At 48.0% G+C, this 18,967-nt stretch overlaps 1 protein-coding gene and 1 non-coding gene across 2 annotated transcripts in view; one reads left to right on the plus strand and one right to left on the minus strand.

Annotated features, from left to right (window-relative positions):
* The window catches only part of RAB30 (RAB30, member RAS oncogene family), a 33,674-nt gene extending 15,638 nt beyond the window's left edge, over window positions 1-18,036 (minus strand). Inside the window, exon 1 of the mRNA XM_056858276.1 lies at window positions 17,989-18,036. The gene's annotated coding sequence lies outside the window, so the exon portion shown is untranslated. The remainder of the gene's footprint in view (window positions 1-17,988) is intronic.
* On the plus strand, window positions 5,785-5,856 carry TRNAA-GGC (transfer RNA alanine (anticodon GGC)). Its single transcript has one exon. It is a non-coding gene; the product is annotated as a tRNA-Ala (tRNA).
* Window positions 18,037-18,967: the final 931 nt, after the last annotated feature.

The raw sequence follows: 18,967 nt of genomic DNA on the forward strand, positions 1-18,967 counted from the left end.
AGGTGGGTAAAATGACTGGGGAAGGCACTAGAAAACCACCCCGTAAACAAAGTCTGCCTTGAAAACATCGGGATGTGACATCACCCCATGGGTCAGGAATGACCCAGTGCTTGCACAGGGGACCTTTACCTTTTATACATATATTATCATAATAATCTTTCCATAAATCATACGATACCCTATACAATACTTGATAAACCGGATAATGTTAGACATTATTATAATATGAATTGTAATGAAATAGAATAGATAAAACAATAACTTGCAGTGGCCATCGCTATTTATACATTTCTAAAAGGTACCTCCCAAATATTGAAAATTGAGTCCATCTGTTATTACCATCTCTCCAAAATATATTTCAATGCTTCCCCCCTCTTTTAACACATTTTCAATACAATGTTATCAAAATATTATTAGTAATTCAAATACATAATTTTGTTCTGACAACCTACTTATCTCCTCCCCTGAAATTAATTTCCTTTCCTGGCCCGAGTCCCCCCTACCCAGCCACCAGTCCAGCATTTGCCGATCTCCGCCCGCCAGTCTCCCGTACGGCCCCAGACCAGTAAAGACTCAGCGGATTTACTCTCACGATCCAGATACGCCGTTCCCAGACAATGCATTCACCTTGTCAAAATGCAGATACTGTTTTATCTGGAAGAGAGAGCCTCGTCGGGGCAAGAAAAAGGCCGCGCTTACAGATGCAGCCTAGACATCTCTCCTCCTAGCCAAGGACATCAGAGATGAGATGTCTGGAATCCCCCATTAAACGGTCTAGCCATTAACTTAAAACATCCCGATGGAGACTCCCTCGGCGGCGGCAGTATCTCCTCCGTAGATACAAAATGCTCTTTGGCTGTCTCTGGCACTCTGCGGGAATGAGATCAACAGATTCTCGCAACAGATCACAATGGGTAGCCACGTTAGTTTATCTGTTGCAGTAGGAAAGAGCAAGTGTCCAGTAGCACCTTAAAGATTAACAAAATTTCTGGCAGGGTATTTCTGGCAAAAATTCTGGCAGCGTGGTGTAGTGGTTAAGAGCGGTAGTTTGGAGCGGTGGAGTCTGATCTGGAGAACAAGTTCGATTCCCCACTCCTCCACATGAGTGGAGGAGGCTAATCTGGTGAACTGGATTTGTTTCCCCATTCCTACACACAAAGCCAGCTGGGTGACCTTGGGCTAGTCACAGCTTTCTCAGCCCCACCTACCTAACAGGATATCTGTTGTGGGGAGGAGAAGGGAAGGTGATTGTAAGCCCGTTTGAGTCTCCCTTAAGTGGTAGAGAAAGTCGGCATATAAAAACCAACCTTTCTTCTTTCGTGAGTCCCAGCTCATTTCTTCAGCTACGACACCTGAAGAAGTGAGCAGCGGCTCACGAAAGCTCATACCCTGCCAGATATTTTGTTCATCTTTAAGGTGCTGCTGGACTCTTGCTCTTTTCTACCGCTTCTTGCAATGTAAAACCTAAGGTTCTGCTTTGAAAGACGAGGAATGCATGCAGAGACAGGTCGCTGATAGTCTCACTTTGCAAGCAATCTTGCAATCAGGCTGACTCCAAAGTAACTCCTGTTGTTTTCAGTGGAGTTTACCTCCAGGAAGGACTGCTGCCTTTCAAATCCAGTTTGCAACATGGAAGCCATTGGAACCTATAGGTCTTCCTCCTCCTCCTCCCACCCCAAATCTTTTTTGGAAAAACCCAGAGCTGAAGCTGCTGCTGCAAGAATTCACCTCTTTGGGGGCTAAATAAGTCCTGCAAGATTGATGGCTTGCCATAACAGAGGCTGCCTACCAGCCATCTGCAATCCCACCACAGACACCCAGCCCAGTTTGATCTGGCCTATGTCGAGCAAAACAGGAAAATAAATTTATAAACGCCATGCCCATCCTTTCTATCCAATAATAACAATCAGTAATTAGCATTTGCATAATGGTCTGAGCATTTATTGATTTGCAATACACTGAATGAGGCATTTGAATTCTGAACTGCACCAATTCAGACAACAAACGTGTAGTGAGTGTGTGGGGGGGGTTAATTGTCCCAACCATTAAATAAATCTCCCTGCTAGAAGAAAACAAGCACAGCAAGACCGTGCCTAGACCCTGACTGCTTGAACTGCTAGGTTTCTACTGCTAGTTTTTAAAATTAGACAAGAGCAATAGTCCAGTAGCATCTTAAAGACTAAAGCTGAAACTGAAGAAGTGAGCTGTGGCTCATGAAAGCTCAGATCCTGCCAGAAATTTTGTTACTCTTTAAGGTGCTGCTGGACTCTTGCTCTTTTCTACTGCTAGAGACAGACACGGCTACCCATCGTGATTTAAAAACTAGGTGATGTATAGTGGCTCTAGGATCTGGAAGACCTGGGTTTGAATCCCCACACTGCCAAGGAAGCTTGCTGGGTGACCTTGGGCCAGTCACCCGCTCTCAGCCTAACCTACTTCACAGGGTTGCTGTGATAAGATGGAGAAGGGAAGAATGATGTAAAAGCTGATTGGGGCCCCCACTAGGAAGAAAGGTAAGGTGTAAAATGAAGCAAGTAAAAATAAATCGCAATAAATAAAAATCGCAAGAGGCTTCGGTTCTAAAAATTACAAACAGGTGAAAAGTGGGGGTGGGGGGGTAAGAGCTAGGAAATAAATACAATAATTCCATTTCCTGTAAAGCGTAACAATAATCCCTGACCTGGATAGCCCAGGCTAGCCCCTATCTCGTAAGCTAAGCAGGGTCTGGGGGATGGGGGCTGTGGCTCAGTGGCAGAGCATCTGTTTGGCATGCAGAAGGTCCCAGGTTCAATCCCCTGCCTCTCCAGTTAAAGGGACCAGGCAAATAGGTGACATGAAAGACCTCTGCCTGAGATCCTGGAGAGCCGCTGCCGGTCTGAGTAGACAATACTGACTTCGATGGTCTGAGTAGACAATGCTGACTTCGATGGACCAAGGGTCTGATTCAGTATAAGGCAGCTTCATATGTTCATGGGTCTGCTCTGATTAGCATTTGGATGGGAGGCCACCAAGGAAGTCGAGGGTTGCTACACAGATGCAGACAATGGCAAACCGCCTCTGAACATCTGTCGCCTTGAAAACCCTACAGGTTTGGCATGAGTCGGCTGCAACTTGACAGCAAAAAAGAGAGGAAAAAGTAACAATAAAAAGCCAGATATCCAAAACATCCAATACTTTAAGGATGAGAACTGCACTCTTAGGGGAGGGATGAGGTGGGGGGCCCTGCCTGCTGGAAGGCCTTGGTCTGATTATGTCACCGGCTTCAAAGGGAACAGAATCAGACCCTTTAATTAGGAGCCTCATGTGGCTTATTGGATGCCGCAGCCCAGTGCAAACCTCCTTGAGGAAGACAGCCCCCTCGGGAAAATGCCTCTGCAAGGCTCTGTTAACACGCAGGTGTTCAGGCGACAGTGTTCTGGCACAGAGGAAACATTCTGCGCTTCGTGGCGGCTGCTCTTGGGAAGAAGAAAGCACAGCCTTGTACCGAAGAAACAAAGCTGGAAGGGGGCTCTGAGGGTCATCTAGTCCAACCCTCTGCACGATTCACAGGTTGTGACCCACGTCAGGAGCCCCATGGCGCAGATTGGTAAGCTGCAGTACTGCAGTCAAAACTCTTCTCATGACCTAAGTTCGATCCCGACGGAAGTTGGTTTCAGGTTGCCGGCTCAATAAGAAGAACTGGCTTTTTATATGCCGACTTTCTCTACCACTTAAGGGAGACTCAAACCAGCTTACAATCACCTTCCCTTCCCCACAACAGACACCCTGTGAGGTAGGTGGGGCTGAGAGAGTGTGACTAGCCCAAGGTCACCCAGCTGGCTTCATATGTGGAGGAGTGGGCAAACAAATCCAGTTCACCAGATTAGCCTCTGCTGCTCATGTGGAGTTGCTCCTTTCAGTTGGAGATGTTGGGGACTGAACCTGGGACCTTCCACATGCCAAGCAGATGCTCTATCTCTGTGCTATGGCCCCTTCCCCTTGCCTTATTCCAAATTAGACCCTTGGTCCATCAAGGTCAGGACTGTCTACTCAGACTGGCAGTGGCTCTCTGGGGTCTCGGGTTGAGGTCTTTCACATCGCCTATTGCCCAATCTTTTTAGCTGGACATGCCGGGGATTGAATCTGGGACGTTCTCATGCCAAGCAGATGCTCTACCACTGAGACACGGCCCCTCCCCAAAGCGGCTTACATCGTTCTCCTCCCCTCCATTTTATCCTCGTAACAACCCTGTGAGGTAGGTTGGGCTGAGAGAGCGCAACTGGCCCAAGGTCACCCAGCGAACTTCTGTGGCAAGAGGGGGGATTTGAACCTGTGTCTCCCAGACACTAGTCTGACACTCTTGACCACTACACCACACTGGCGCAAAGCTGACCCTTCCAACTCTATGACCAATACTAACCTGGCTTGGCCTGAAGTAAGGATTAGCAAAATAATAATGTACATGAAGTGGGGCATACATACAATACAAAGAGTTGGAAACGATCACTAGGGTCATCTAGTCCAACCCCGTGCACAATGCAGGAAGTTCACAACTGCCTTCCCCACACTCACACCCCTCCAGTGACCCCCTACTCCATGCCCAGAAGATGCCCTCCCCAAAAAATCCTCCGGGATCCCTGCCCAATCTGGCCTGGGGGAAAATAGCTTGTGGCCCTGAGTTCCATAAAGTCATTATTAGTTGAATGAAGAAGTATTTTTCTTGGTCTTGAATCTAGAGAAAGGGTAGCTTTTCTGGACACAGAGTCAGAGTTGGAAGGGACCATGAGGATCATCTAGTCTAACCCCCTGCACAATGCAGGAAATTCACAACTACCTCCTCCCTATACCCCCAGTGACCCCAGAAGATGGCCCAAAAAAAAAAAAATACCCTCCAAGATCCCTGGCCAATCTGGCCTGGAGGAAAATTGCTTCCTAACCCCAAAGTGGCAATCGGCATTACCCTGGGCATGTAAGAAAGGGCCACAAGAGCCAAACACTGACACAAACCTTCCTGTCCTCCCTCTCATGATCTGCCTCAGTTCACAGAATCAGCCTTGCTGACAGATGGCCATCCAGCCTCCACTCGGACACCCTCAGAAAGGTGCTTTCATTAGTCGAACCCCGAGCCTCTCCCCCAAACTTTCACAACAGCCCGGCCTGAACGGCAATTTTTCTGCTCCCCAGCCTCGCTTCAGCCCTCCACACCGCTCAGAAGCTGGGAGGCCGACCTGCTGAGCTGGACCATGTGACGGTTCTGCAGCAGCTCGGCCGCAGCCCCCGTGAGCAGAAAAATCGTAGTGTTGAGCAGAGAGTTGCTGCCAGGACTATGCCGCCCCGCACACTTCCAGCAATTCGAGGCTGGCTGCCTTTTGGGTCAAAACAGAGATCTCTCAGCTTTCCCTGGCAGGATGCATCCGCCTTTAGACTTGTGCTGAATGCCTGAAAGGGGGAGGGAACCCTCAAAGAAATGTGCAGCTTAAGGGTGGGACGCATCTGGAATCCCAATGATTTTACCACTCCCTCCCTCTCCACCACCAATAATCGTTCCCGGTTCCTCCAAGTCTTGCTTGGCCAGGCTGGTGTCTCCATGGAAAATTAACATCATGGATTTTGGAAGCTGGGAGGGTGATTTACCGCAGGGCTGTGATCGTGCGGCAGATTATACAACACGGCATTCCTGGCGACATGTACGACATCTATAAGATCCCGCAATTCAGGTCTGAAAGGGAAAAAGTTAGCTCCAGGTCAAACCGGCACCCTCAGGATCATGGATAAAAGCTTTGCTTACAGACAAAGACTTAGGGAGGGGCTGTGGCTCAGTGGTAGAGCATCTGCTTGGCATGCAGAAGGTCCCAGGTTCAATCCCCGGCAGCTCCAGTTAAAGGGACTAGGCAAGTAAAAAAGGTAAAGTCCCCTGTGAACGCACGGAGTCATTCCTGACCCATGGGGTGATGTCACATCGTGACGTTTCCTAGGCAGACTTTGTTTGCGGGGTGGTTTGCCAGTGCCTTCCCCAGTCATCTTCCCTTTACCCCCAGCAAGCTGGGTATTCATTTTACCGACCTCAGAAGGATGGAAGGCCGAGTCAACCTTGAGCCGGCTACCTGAAACCGACTTCTGTCGGGATCGAACTCAGGTCATGAGCAGAGCTTGGACTGCAGTACTGCAACTTCCCACTCTGTGCCACGGGGCTCTTACTAGGCAAGTAGGTGGTGTGAAAGACCTCTGCCTGAGACCCTGGAGAGCCGCTGCCGGTCTGAGTAGACAATATTGATTTTGATGGACCGAGGGTCTGATTCTGTATAAGGCAGCTTCCCATGTTCAAGACTGCCCCCAAAAAACAGCTGCTTGAACCAGTTGGCAAGGCTATCCCAGAAGCTTTGACAGGGTCAGGGAGCAACGCGAGGGTCTCGTGAATTCTTGCTAAAATCCCCTCCTGTGAGAATGACCGCAGACCTGTTTCAGCGTAACCAAACCCTAAAGAAAAGAGCAACCAAAATGATCAGGGGGCTAGAGCAACTGCCCTATGAGGAGCAGTTAAAACGTTCTGGGCTGTTTAGCTTGGAAAGAAGGAGGTTAAGGGGAGATATGATAGACCAATCAAAGTTTCACGGTGGCATTCAAGCCCTCCATTTTAATGTGACCCACCACCCCTTCTATGAAGAAGAAAACGCAAAGCGAGAGCAACCGTGGATGAACAATGCAACCTTCCCAAAAAGTTTAGATGAGTTATAGTCACAAACATTTATAAAATTCTCTATTTTATTTATAAAGGGCGAGAAAGGGGAATGCGTTGTGCTCAGTCAGGACCGAATGATGAATATGAAGTCAAAGAAATAAGCTGGAGCATAGGAATCCTGTTGTTATTTTATTGTGTATATAGATATGTTGTATTTTAAATCATGAAGATTGTCTTTCTTTTCTGCTTCTTTTAGTTGCTGTAATTGTATATTGTTATTGTTGTTCTCCAATAAAAAATTTTAAAAATTCAAACTTCCATCCCCGACCTGCTCTGCTGTAGCGTGCTCAGGGCCACTGTTGCCTGCTGCCATGACTAAAGTTTTGAATGCTTTAAAAATAGGGTTGCCAGCTCCGGCTTGGGAAATACCCAGGGATTTGGGGGGTGGAGCCTGAGTAGGGCGGGGTTTGGAGAGGGGAGGGGCTTCAATGCCACAGAAAGCTCTGTTCCCCAGCTCTGTTTCTCCAGAAGGACACAGAGTTCCCGGAGGGCTATTTAACTTCTGTTCACGTCGGTGTATGGCATGCTGTTCTTCTGCCGATCACCCCCTATGAGGCATTCTCTGCAAGAAACTGCAGCTTTTTGCTTTCTCGTCTGCCAAGATTAAAAATGGGTCTCTGGACTGAGAAATTGCTGCATTTTTTTGGGGGGGGGGTGTCTTTTCCTTCTGAGCAGTAGTTTGGACGCTAACTCTCACAAAGAGAGCCAGCGTGGTGTAGTGGTTAAGAGTGGTGGTTTGGAGCAGTGGACTCTAATCTGGAAAACTGAGTTTGATTCCCCACTCCTCCAAATGAGTGGCGGACTCTAATCTGGTGAACCAGGCTGGTTTCCCCACTCCTCCACTTGAAGCTTTTCGTGCTTTTTCGGCTTGGCGTTTAAGTATAACAGGTTTAAGTATAATTCACAGTGGGTAGCCGTATTAGTCTGTTTGCAGTAGTCCAAAAGGGCAAGAGTCCAGTAGCACCTTAAAGACTAACAAAATGTATTATTATTTTTTATTTTTCTTCTTTTATTATTATGTATACATTTTTCTTTTTCTTTTCTTTTTTGGATTCATTATAAAAATTAATAAAAAAATTATTAAAAAAAAAAGACTAACAAAAATATTTTCTGGTAGGGTATGAGCTTTCCCTACCAGAAAATATTTTTGTTAGTCTTTAAGGTGCTACTGGACCCTTGCCCTTTTTGACTAGGTTTAAGTATAAATGTATTGGTTTTTACCATTTCTGAGTTTCTGGGAAAGGGATGTGTCTGGCACGCTCAGTCATAAGTTCGCTGCTACTAGCCGATCCAGAAGATTTCGTGTAGTTTTCCACACCAGAGGGATGTTCACAGAATGCTTCCTTTATGCATACATCCAGAAATGAGGGGCTGTGGCTCAGTGGTAGAGCATCTGCTTGGCATGCAGAAGGCCCCAGTTCAATTCCCAGCTTCTCCAGTTAAAGGGACTAGGCGAGTAGGTGATGTGAAAGACCTCTGCTTGAGATCCTGGAGAGCCGCTGCCCGTCTGAGTAGACAATACTGACTTTGATGGACCAAGGGTCTGACTCAGTAGAAGGCAGCTTCATGTGTTCAGGCCAGCTTGGTGACTTTGGGCTAGTCATAGCTCTCTTAGAGCTCTCTCGGCCCCACCAACCTCACAGGGTGTCTGTTATGGGGAGGGGAAGGTGAATGTAAGCTGGTTTGAGTCTTCCTTGAGTGGTAGATAAAGTCGGCATATTAAAAAAAAAAAAACCAACGCTGAGAGGATAGACTGTGATAAGTTCACATCCCTGCTCGACTGGGTGGGTTTGGGTAAGAGTCTCTCTCTCACACACACGCTCAGCCAGCCTCACAGGGCTGTGAGTTTAAGAAGCTTTGCTCTATATGACAGCCCTTCAAGTACTTGAAGATGGTTATCATATCACCTCCCAATCTTCTTTTCTCCAGGGTAAACATACCCAGCTCCTTCAACCTTTCCACAAAAGACTTGATCTCTAGACCCCTCACCATCTTTCTTGCCCTCCTCTGCAAATGTTCCAGCATCCTTCCAGCATCCAGCAACTTGCCTACTAGTTCTCCACTCTGCTCCTCGGACAGCCACCCTTGTTGCTCTCCACAGCGTGGGCAAGGGGAAGGAAGGGGTCTGAACGCCCTTTACCCGCATCTTGGAGCGGGTAGCCAAAAAACATAATGAATGGAGAGCTCTGCCAAAGGCTCTGTTAAGTGTGTCTTGGCTCGCAAAGGAGGAATTTGCTGAAATGCTTAACAAGGGCAGGTTGTTACAACACAAGACCGTGAATTTCTTTCCCGGGACAGCTCTTTGACACCTTTCCTGGCAGCTTTTCGAAAGGCAGTTCGATCATATCTATGCCGCTTTCCCCCCTTCTTTAAAAAATATATATTTAATAGTAATAACAATGATGAAAATATTACAACATCAACAATAATACATTGAAAGTGGAAGTATGAAATAACGTCTCTACCACTACAGAATTTACTATCTAAAATGAACACATGAACACATGAAGCTGCCTTATACTGAATCAGACCCTTGGTCCATCAAAGTCAGTATTGCCTACTCAGACTGGCAGCAGCTCTCCAGGGTCTCAGGCAGAGGTCTTTCACATCACCTACCTGCCTAGTCCTTTTAACTGGAGATGCAGGGGATTGAACCTGGGACCTTCTGCATGCCAAGCAGATGCTCTACCACTGAGCCACGGCCCTTCCCATGAATATGCCATCTTGATTTGGAGCTACAAACAGACGCTCATGGTTTCTTCTTACTGGATGGTTAGGGTTTCCTAAATAAATCCACCAAATAGCCATACTCCTTTTTTAAAAATTAAATTTGTATTATTTCAAACATAACATACATAACAACAACAAACACAACATTACAACATACACTCCGTATTCTTATGTGTGGCTACGCATCTAAAAAATATCTAAAGCAAGATCTACAATACGTCCCTGTAACTAATAGTACTACATTCGATAGTATTATATCCCCCCTCATACAAAATTGACCATATCATGCTTCATAATTAATACCTGGATTATGTCAAACTACTGTAACAACTACTGTAAAGTCTACCCAATTACTGATTGTACGTACGTACTATTCTACAATCAGAAGGAAATAGTCATACTCCTGATTGGTATATTAATAGTACACCAGAACATTTCATATAAACTCTCCGAGTCTAAGTTATTAATTCACAAGATCTGATTTAGTGACAAAAATTAACATTGCTTACATTTTGCAGCTGATGTACCAAATCTATGCTGATTGACTCTCAATTTTAAGTGTCCCGTCTATGTCCACTGAAATCAACGCCCACAGCAGAGCTATTTTATGGACTCCTAGAGATTGTAACCGTTATCAGCTGGTAGTTTTTATGCTTTTTGGTTACCAGAGCATACCAGAGGAGTCCAGAAGAAAATCGGTTTGAATAAGTGGGCTCTAAATCAAATTGAACCTGAATTCTCCCTAGAAGCTAAAAAAAACTACATATATATAGTTTAAATCCATACAATAAAAACCGCACTGCTTTCAAAGAAAGCTACGTCCAATGGGTGAATATTATTCCTCCTGAAATTCTGCCCCTTAAGAGACAGCCTGCTGAAACGGAAAGGTCTTGTGACAGGCCACAGGCGGCTGGTAATCCGTTCCGTAATGCGGGAGCAGTGAGAGGAAAAGTCTGGGAACAAACGGGGTGGAACGCGGCACGTAAGGAAGAGAGGGGCAGAACATCTGCTTGGCATGCAGAAGGTCCCAGGTTCAATCCCCGGCATTGCCAGTTCAAGGGACTAGGCAAGTAGGTGATGTGAAAGATCTCCGCCTGAGACCCTGGAGAGCCGCTGCCAGTCTAAGTAGACAATACTGACTCTGATGGACCAAGGGTCTGATTCAGTAGAAGGCAGCTTCATGTGTTCATGTATGAGACTAAGAGGACCAGCTCCTGCCTCAGGGAGGGATATAAATGTTTAATAAATAAAGAGCTAGATCTGGCGTTACACTGGTAGCCAGATGGGAAGCCAGAGAGGAGGGAACAGAAGAAGAAAAGTTGGTTTTTATATGCCGACTTTCTCTACCTTTTTAAGGAGAATCAAACTAGGTTACAATCTCCTTCCCTTCCTCTCCCCACAACAGACACCTTGTGAGGTGAGTGGGGCTGAGACAGTTCAGCAAGCACTGTGACTAGCCCAAGGTCACCCAGCAGGCTTCGTGTGGATGAGTGGGGAAACGAACCCGGTTCCCCTGGTTAGAGTCTGCCACTCAAGTGGAGGAGTTGGGAATCAAACCACCCCGTAAACAAAGTCTGCCTAGTAAACGTCGGGATGTGATGTCACCCCATGGGTCAATAATGACCCGGTGCTTGCCCAGGGGACTGACTACCTTTACCAGCAAACACATCAGCAGGAAAACTGCTCTAGCAATCACTGCCCATGACCCAGCGCTGACAAAATTAAACATTACACATAGCTTAATTCGACATTGTGCTGTTTAACTAAACAGACAAATCATAACCCTGTTGGAGTTTAAGATTACATAGGACAGGCAATAACCCATACAGTTACTGCAAAGGGATTATTCCACCAGCGAACCAGTCACTTTAAAAGGAGGGAGCACAACAGAAGGTTACTTGTTTGTTCACCGGGAGAGGACCAGCTGATATGCTTGTTTGGAGCCAGCGTGGTGTAGTGGTTAAGAGCGGTGGTTTGGAGTGGTGGGACTATGATATGGAGAACCAGGTTTGATTCCCCATTCCTCCACATGAGCGGCAGAGGCTAATCTGGTGAACTGGGTTGGTTTCCCCACTCCTACACATGAAGCCAGCTGAGTGACCTTGGGCTAGTCACAGCTCTCTCAGCCTCACCTACCTCACAGGGTGTCTGTTGTGGGGAGGGGAAGGGAAGGTGATTGTAAACCGGTTTGATTCTCCCTTAAGGGGTAGAGAAAGTTGGCATATAAAAACCAACTCTCTTTCTTCTTCAGATATGATGGAATTATATACATGCAGTGGGCAGAGGCATATAAAAACCAACTCTTCTTCTTCTTCTTGTCTTATACAGAAACTCAAAGGGCTACATTCTGGACCTCCTGGCTCTGTATGAAAGATGTCCACCCTTCCCAAGGTCATCCCAGAAATCCAAGTAAGAAATTTCCCAACAATTAAGTAGGCATCATATGAAGAGCACCTGAGTCAGCTCCGTGCAACTCTTCTCAGCCCAATCTAGAACAAACTGGCCCCTTCACAAACAGAAGAAGAACATGCCGTCAAGTGGCAACCGCCTCATGACGACCCCTTTCGTGGGGCGTTCCAGGCATAAGATGAGCAGTGGCGGTATGTTATTGCCTTTCCCCACGTAGCAACCCCAATCTTCCTTGGTGGTCTCCCACCCAAGTACTGACCATAGCCAATCCTACTTAGCTCCCAAGGCCTGACAAGTTCAGATCAAACCTGGGCTAATCGGGCTGCTACTCACAAACACAGCTTAACAGCTCCTACAACTTTATCAGGCAGGAAGAACTAGAATTGACTGGGAAAGGGTTTTAAATTCCTTGGCAAGGTGCTAGTCCTATGAAATGAAGGGTTGGTGTGCAACTACCAACCACATTTTAAAGAATTTATTATACACAGACTCAATTATTTTTAAAAGGTCACCGGGTTACATGGGGCCCTCCCGGTTCAATGTTCGTTGTTGTGTTTTTTTGTTTGTTTGTTTTTTTGCATGTTCAGCAAATATTTTGAAGGCCCCTAACTGGAATTTTGACATATCGGCTATTTATAGGCTGAACTGGCCATTGTTGTTTTTTGCTAGCACACTTGGACTTCCAGAAATCAGTCGAGCAACCTGGCTTCAAGCCCAGAGGCCCTGCTTAACTGGCTCGTGAATGAGGCTGGAAATGACCCATTCGGGGACGGCAAAGTCTGTCCAGATGCCATCACTCAGAACATCCAGCAGAAAGCAAACTGCCAGTAGTCACAGTTCAGCTCTAATCCAGAGCTGGTAGAATTGCTACAAAAGCTGGGCCCAGCTAGGGATGCGCACTTGCATCCAACACATCTGGCTAGTTCAATGGGAGCGCAGATGTGCATCTCAATACACATGGAGAAGCTTACACTTGAGCACACGTGAAACTGCCCTATATTGGATCACACCCTTGGTCCATCAAGGTCAGTATGGGCTACTCAAATTCTCCAGAAGCTTAGACAGAGGTCTTTCACATAAAAACATAAGAAAGGCCATGCTGGACCAGACCAAGGCCCATCAAGTCCAGCAGTCTGTTCACACAGTGGCCAACCAGGTGCCTCTAGGAAGCCCACAAACAAGACGACTGCAGCAGCATTATCCTGCCTGTGTTCCAAAGCACCTCATATAATAGGCATGTTCCTCTGATCATAGAGAGAATAGGTATCCATCATGACTAGTATCCATTTTTACTGGTAGCCATGAATACTCCTCTCTTCCATGAACATGTCCACTCCCCTCTTAAAGCCTTCCAAGTTGGCAGCCATCACCACATCCTGGGGCAGGGAGTGCCCTAATTTAACTATGCATTGTGAGAAGAAATCATTTCTTTTGTCTGTTTTGAATCTCTCACCCTCCAGCTTCAGCAGATGACCCTGCATTCTAGCAGTATAAGAGAGGGAGAAAAGCTTCTCCCTGACCACTCTCTCCACACCATGCACAATTTTATAGACCTCTGCACAGCACTGCAGCCCTAGCGATGAATTTTCCTTTTTTCCCAAAAACACTGCTGCAGCCCTCCCCAGATTCCCAACAACAAGAGATATTCACGCAAAACAAACATGGCTGCAATAATGCAAAATAACTTACTAAAAGTGTATGGAGAACATATGTGGCCAGGAGCGCTATATTTGGCCCTGACCCTACAACACACCCGGTTTTCCTGAAGTCCTTGCATAGTTTTCTCATAACTCACATATCGCCAATCCGCCAAGGAAGCCCCCAGTGCATACTTCTCAGGCGGTGGTTCCAACACTTGTGCGACGGAGCCAACAAAATTGAGCCTATAAAAACCTCCAGTTTTACAGCCAACAGGAAACATTATTACAATGCTCACACACACACAAACCATCAAAAGAGTAAGGGGAAAGGGGGAGTATAAAAATGCAGTTACAAGCACAAAAGATTTCTTGTTTTAAATGCAAGGAATACAGAAAGGACCTAGGTGTTACTTGGCTGCTATTGGCCTTTACCAACAATGAGAGGGGAAAAAGGAGAGATCCGATAAAATATAAAGGCCAGGAGGTTGAGCCAAATGAAGGATGTTTATTCCTCCAAGGACTGCATGGGCAAGATAAAAAGGCTATCAGATGGGACACATTGCAACATGTCAGTGTTTACAAATGTGCACATCTAAAGGACTGGGGGGGGGGATCACTGTTCATGTCACGTAGCCCCTCAGCAAAGCGGACTCCAAGGAAAGTTTGCCAGAGGACAATACCTTGTCGGTCGCTCAAGCGCAGGAACACATCTGTGCAGCAGCCGAGAAAAGACTGGGAGAACAGCTCAGAGCCTAAAAAAAATCCAGGCTCAAGTCTCTGGGAGCAAGATAAGTTTGGGGCCGATGAAGCAAAGAAGAAGAAGAATTGGCTGAGGTTGGCACAGCTGGAGGAAAGACCACAGCCTGGGGCATGAAGGGAGGTAGGGAGAGAAAGGCAGGGCGGGACAGATCTGGGTACAATAGTGACGATAAGGATCAGGAATCTGTGGAGAAAATCAAAGGGGGGTGGAGAACCATTACAGGCATTCATTCTGCACAAATAACCACAAGATTGGGCTTTAAAGGCTTAGGAAAACAAGAAAGGAGTTCAGAGGCATGTTGAAGACTGACAACATTTATCCCAGCATAAGCTTTTGTGACCCAGAGCTCACTTCATCAGATGCGTAGGACTGAGCAAAAAACTGACAGCGGAATCCACGGCACTGTTGTTCCAGTCTGCACTCACTGAAATCCGTGGGTTTAGATTGAAGTGACCTTGCACGATATTTTCTCTTTCTTATTTTGGCCATCAGGTTGCAGTTGAGTTATGCCAGTGACCCTGGACTTCCTTGCTGCAGACTCTGATCTGGAGAAACGGGTTTGATTCCCCGCTCTGCCACAGGAGCGGCAGACTCTAATCTGGAGAACTGGGTTGGTTTCCCCACTCCTCCTCATGAAGCCTGCTGGGTGACACTGGGCCAGTCACAGTTCTCTTAGAGCTCTGTCAGCCCCACCTACTTCACATGGTGTCTGTTGTGGGGAGGGGAAGGAGACTGTAAACCTTAAAAGGTAGAGAAAGTCGGCATGTAAAAACCAACTTTTCTTCATCATCCAAGTATTAACCAGGGCCAACCCTGCATAACGTCCAAGATCAGGCTAGCCTGGGATATAGGATTGCCCCAAATAAATGCATTTGCTTGGCAGTCAGCCCTAAAGATTTGCTTGCATGGGTATTGGACTGCACTTTTATATACCATGGTGTCTTGATCCAACCCGCTCACTCCTAACTTCTGCAAGGTCCCAAGTCTGTCTCTTAGCCCTGTTACGAGAGATCCTTCAACCCAGAGAAGCCAGGAATGGAACCTGGGACTTCACACATGTAAAATGTGTCTTCTGTCATGATGCTACGGTCCCTCCAATAGAGACCAAGGGATCTATTTCCAGGTCAGTGCGATCAGGGCACCAATCCTGTCACAGCCTCTGACCGTGAATGGCCTTAAGCACGCCGATTTGAAAGCAACCCCCATTGATGTCGAGGGAAACACAGGTGGCTGAGAGCCAGTTGAGACATTGCTGACACCATGCACGTGATATGGCAAAGCCTTTATTAAGAAGAAGCGGGAGAGTTGGGTTTTATATGCCGACTTTCTCTACCACTTAAGGAAGAATCAAACCGGCTTACAATCACCTTCCCTTCCCCACAACAGACACCCTGTGAGGTAGGTGGGGCTGAGAGAGCTGTGACTAGCCCAAGGTCACCCAGCTAGCTTCAAGTGTAGGAGTGGGGAAACTAATCCAGTTCACCAGATTAGCGTCGGCCGCTCATGTGGAGGAGTGGGGAATCAAACCCGGTTCTCCAGGTTAGTGTCCATCGCTCATAACCACCGCTCATAACCACTGAGAGCCAGCATGGTGTAATGGTTCAGAGCAGTGGTTTGGAACAGTGGACTCTGATCTGGAGAACCAGGTTTGATTCCCCACTCCTCCACATGAGCGGCGGAGACTAATCTGGTGAACTGGATTTGTTTCCCCAGTCCTCCGCATGAAGCCAGCTGTGTGACCTTGGGCAAATTACAGCTCTGTTAGAACTCTCTCAGCCCCACCTACCTCACAGGGTGTCTGTTGTGGGGAGGGGAAGGGAAAGTGATTGTAAGCCGGTTTGAGTCTCCCTTAAGTGGTAGAGAGTCGGCATATAAAAACTAACTCTTCCTCTTCTTCTCCGGTAAAATGCAGCCCTAATAACACAGAGGTTACGCAACCGGCCAACTGTTCAAAGTACTGCAATTTATCCCATGCGAATCCAAAACGCACCCAGAAACAAAGGCTACAATCCTACGTGTGTGCATGCGGGAATGCCATGGAACGCTCCCAGGTCAACACACATCAGCTCAGGCTACAAAGTCCATCTTCAGGGCAATTCTGCGACAGAAGAGGGTTGAGGCAAACCATCTGCTCTGTGCGAAGGAGGCCCACAACCCCCAGAGAAAGAATGAGACAGTGAGGCCTTTGCTATGTCAATGTTTGCCTTTCCCTTGCCAATCAGGGATCTCTTGTCACGTTCGCAGGAAAACTCTATTGCCCTTAGCCCCTTGACAGCATTTAGGGGGTATTTTCATCAAGGAGAGAAAAAAAGATACCAGGAAAAGCTACCCCATGACAACATATGACTTGCGAAGTGGCATTTGGGATCTGTCACCGACACGTGACCAAAGTTTGTGTAGATTTCAAGCGCATTAACAACCCACCAGGGGGGAAAAAGGGAAAGGGATGCAAATGATACTCTTATTACAAAGGCTCCTACAGGATCCTAGGAGGGACTACTCAGAAGTACTTGCTCCCTAGCAAGCCTGTTTAGGATTGCTACCAGACAAGCACGTTCAGAGGTATCTTTACTCCATGGGGCTCCCTTCAAAGCAAGCGCGCCCAGGAATCCTTCGGCCTTGTTAAAGTCAGCAGGGCTTACTTGGGAGTAAGGATACCTACAATGCAGGGCCGTCGGAGGTTGACTCGGGTGGCATGCTTTAATGCCGCTCCAGTTGCAAAGAGGCAGCACGGTTACTTATGTCATCTTTGGGGAAAAGATGGATGAGGAGTAGGCAGGGAGGCCACCAGCTACGGGGAAACATTCCTGACATCTGGAAAGCATCCCCTCTAGATGATCTTCCAAACAGAGGGATGAGGGGGAGGGACTGTGGCTCAGTGGTAGAACGTCTGCTTGGCATGCAGAAGGTCCCAGGTTCAATCCCCGCATCTCCCGGTTAAAGGGACTAGGCAAGTAGGTGATGAGAAAGACCTCTGCCTGAGACCCTGGAGAGCCGCTGCCGGTCTGAGTAGACAATACTGACTTTGATGGACCACGGGTCTGATTCAGTAGAAGGCAGCTTCATGTGTTCATTCCTGACATCTAGAAAGCATACCCTCTAGATGATCTTCCAAACAGAGGGATGAGGGCAGAGCACAGGGCCGGGTGCTGACTCAAGTGTTCAAATCTCACTGTTAAGTCACGCTGCTTTCCCCCAGAAAAACCAAACGACGGGTGGTATTCTATCAAACAGCCTCCCATTCCCATCCACGCTTAATCAATAGTTGCATTAATTACTTCATCCGCCCAGACGGGCATCCCAACATCTGGAAAGGGAAGAGAGGGGAAAGAGGAGGGGTGGGAAGGGAGAAAGAGACTCTGCTATGCATTCTGCAGGCAAGTCCGTCTTGGGAGGGATTGCGCACATGGAATCCCTCCCTCCCTTCCCGAAAAGAAAAGATTGGGGGGAGAAAAAGCTGGGTTTGCACAACTTAGGAATTTAGAAATAGAGAGGCAGAAATCCTACATGCATTCAATAAGACTCAATCTTAAATAAATGCATTATTTTGTTGGGGGCGATCGCACACCACCTGGAGAGCGGAAGAAACGGGAGACAAAGCTCCCCGCAACCCACCCGACCCGCACATCCTTAGCACGTTTCCGATTTGGAGCAAGCAACGGGGTTTTTTTTTTAAAGAGAAACAAACAGACAAAAAATGCACCGCGCAAAATCACGCTGGCGGAACTCACCTGGTTTGGGATGGTCGCTCCCTCTCCCCGTTACAAAGAACATCAACCCCAGAGAGAGGCCAGGTTGCGAAATCCAGTCACTCCGTCATGGGGCAATGCTCGCTGCAGATCCCCCCCCCCCCGGGATGCAAACTGGGCTTTTTCCCCCCCTTTTCCTTTTTTTCTTCCCCCCCCTTCCTTTCCCCTCCCCGCCTCCCCACCCACTCCCGCCCCCTTTTGCCCGGGATTCAGTCACCGCTGCACCGCTACCCTGGTTGCTGGAAGGAGGCGGCGCAGCAAGCGGGATTTGGCACAATGAACTGCGGCGCAGCAAAGAAAAGCGCTCCGCCCTTCGCCCGCTTTGCAATGACATCATCTCCTTCTCCACTCGGGGGCGGGGCGGGAGGCGGGCGGGGACGCGGGAGGCGTGGCCCTCCCTTGATTGGGCCTTTCGCGGCTCCTCCTGGCGCCTTCTGGGAATTGTAGTCCTCCAGGAGGTTCATCGAGGCCCAGAGGGTGCCGCGAGAACTACGTCGCCCAGGCACCCCTGCGCGGCGCAGCCTCGAACGGAGGGACGGTAAAGGTGGGGTGGGAGGGCCTTGCAGCTTTAAGGGAGAAGCCGCTTTCTGAGGGCGGCCATGTTGACGGCGACGCTCGAGTCGGTCGTGGCTTCCTCCGCCGCCGTCCCGGACCCTTGAGGAGAAGAAACGGGTTTGGGAGCTGGGCTAAAATGAAGCGGGATTAAAGGGGGGGGAAAGGGGGGGGAAAGGGGGGGGAAAGGGGGGGGAAAGGGGGGGGAAATGGAGGATGCGAGCTTGACCTGAGAACCACGGCCGCTTCTTCTCCCTCCCCCTTTTTTTGGGGGGGGGGAGGGGTGATGTTTAGCGACGGCGGGTGGCGGAAAGAAGGGCCAAAACTCCTCGATGGCGTTTGGTAATTTGTGGGGATGGGCGCGAGCTGGGATGGGATCCGTGGGGTTGCTATAGAAACCGCTGGCGCT

Source organism: Euleptes europaea, chromosome 12 (assembly GCF_029931775.1).
Source record: "Euleptes europaea isolate rEulEur1 chromosome 12, rEulEur1.hap1, whole genome shotgun sequence".
Taxonomy (NCBI): domain Eukaryota; kingdom Metazoa; phylum Chordata; class Lepidosauria; order Squamata; family Sphaerodactylidae; genus Euleptes; species Euleptes europaea.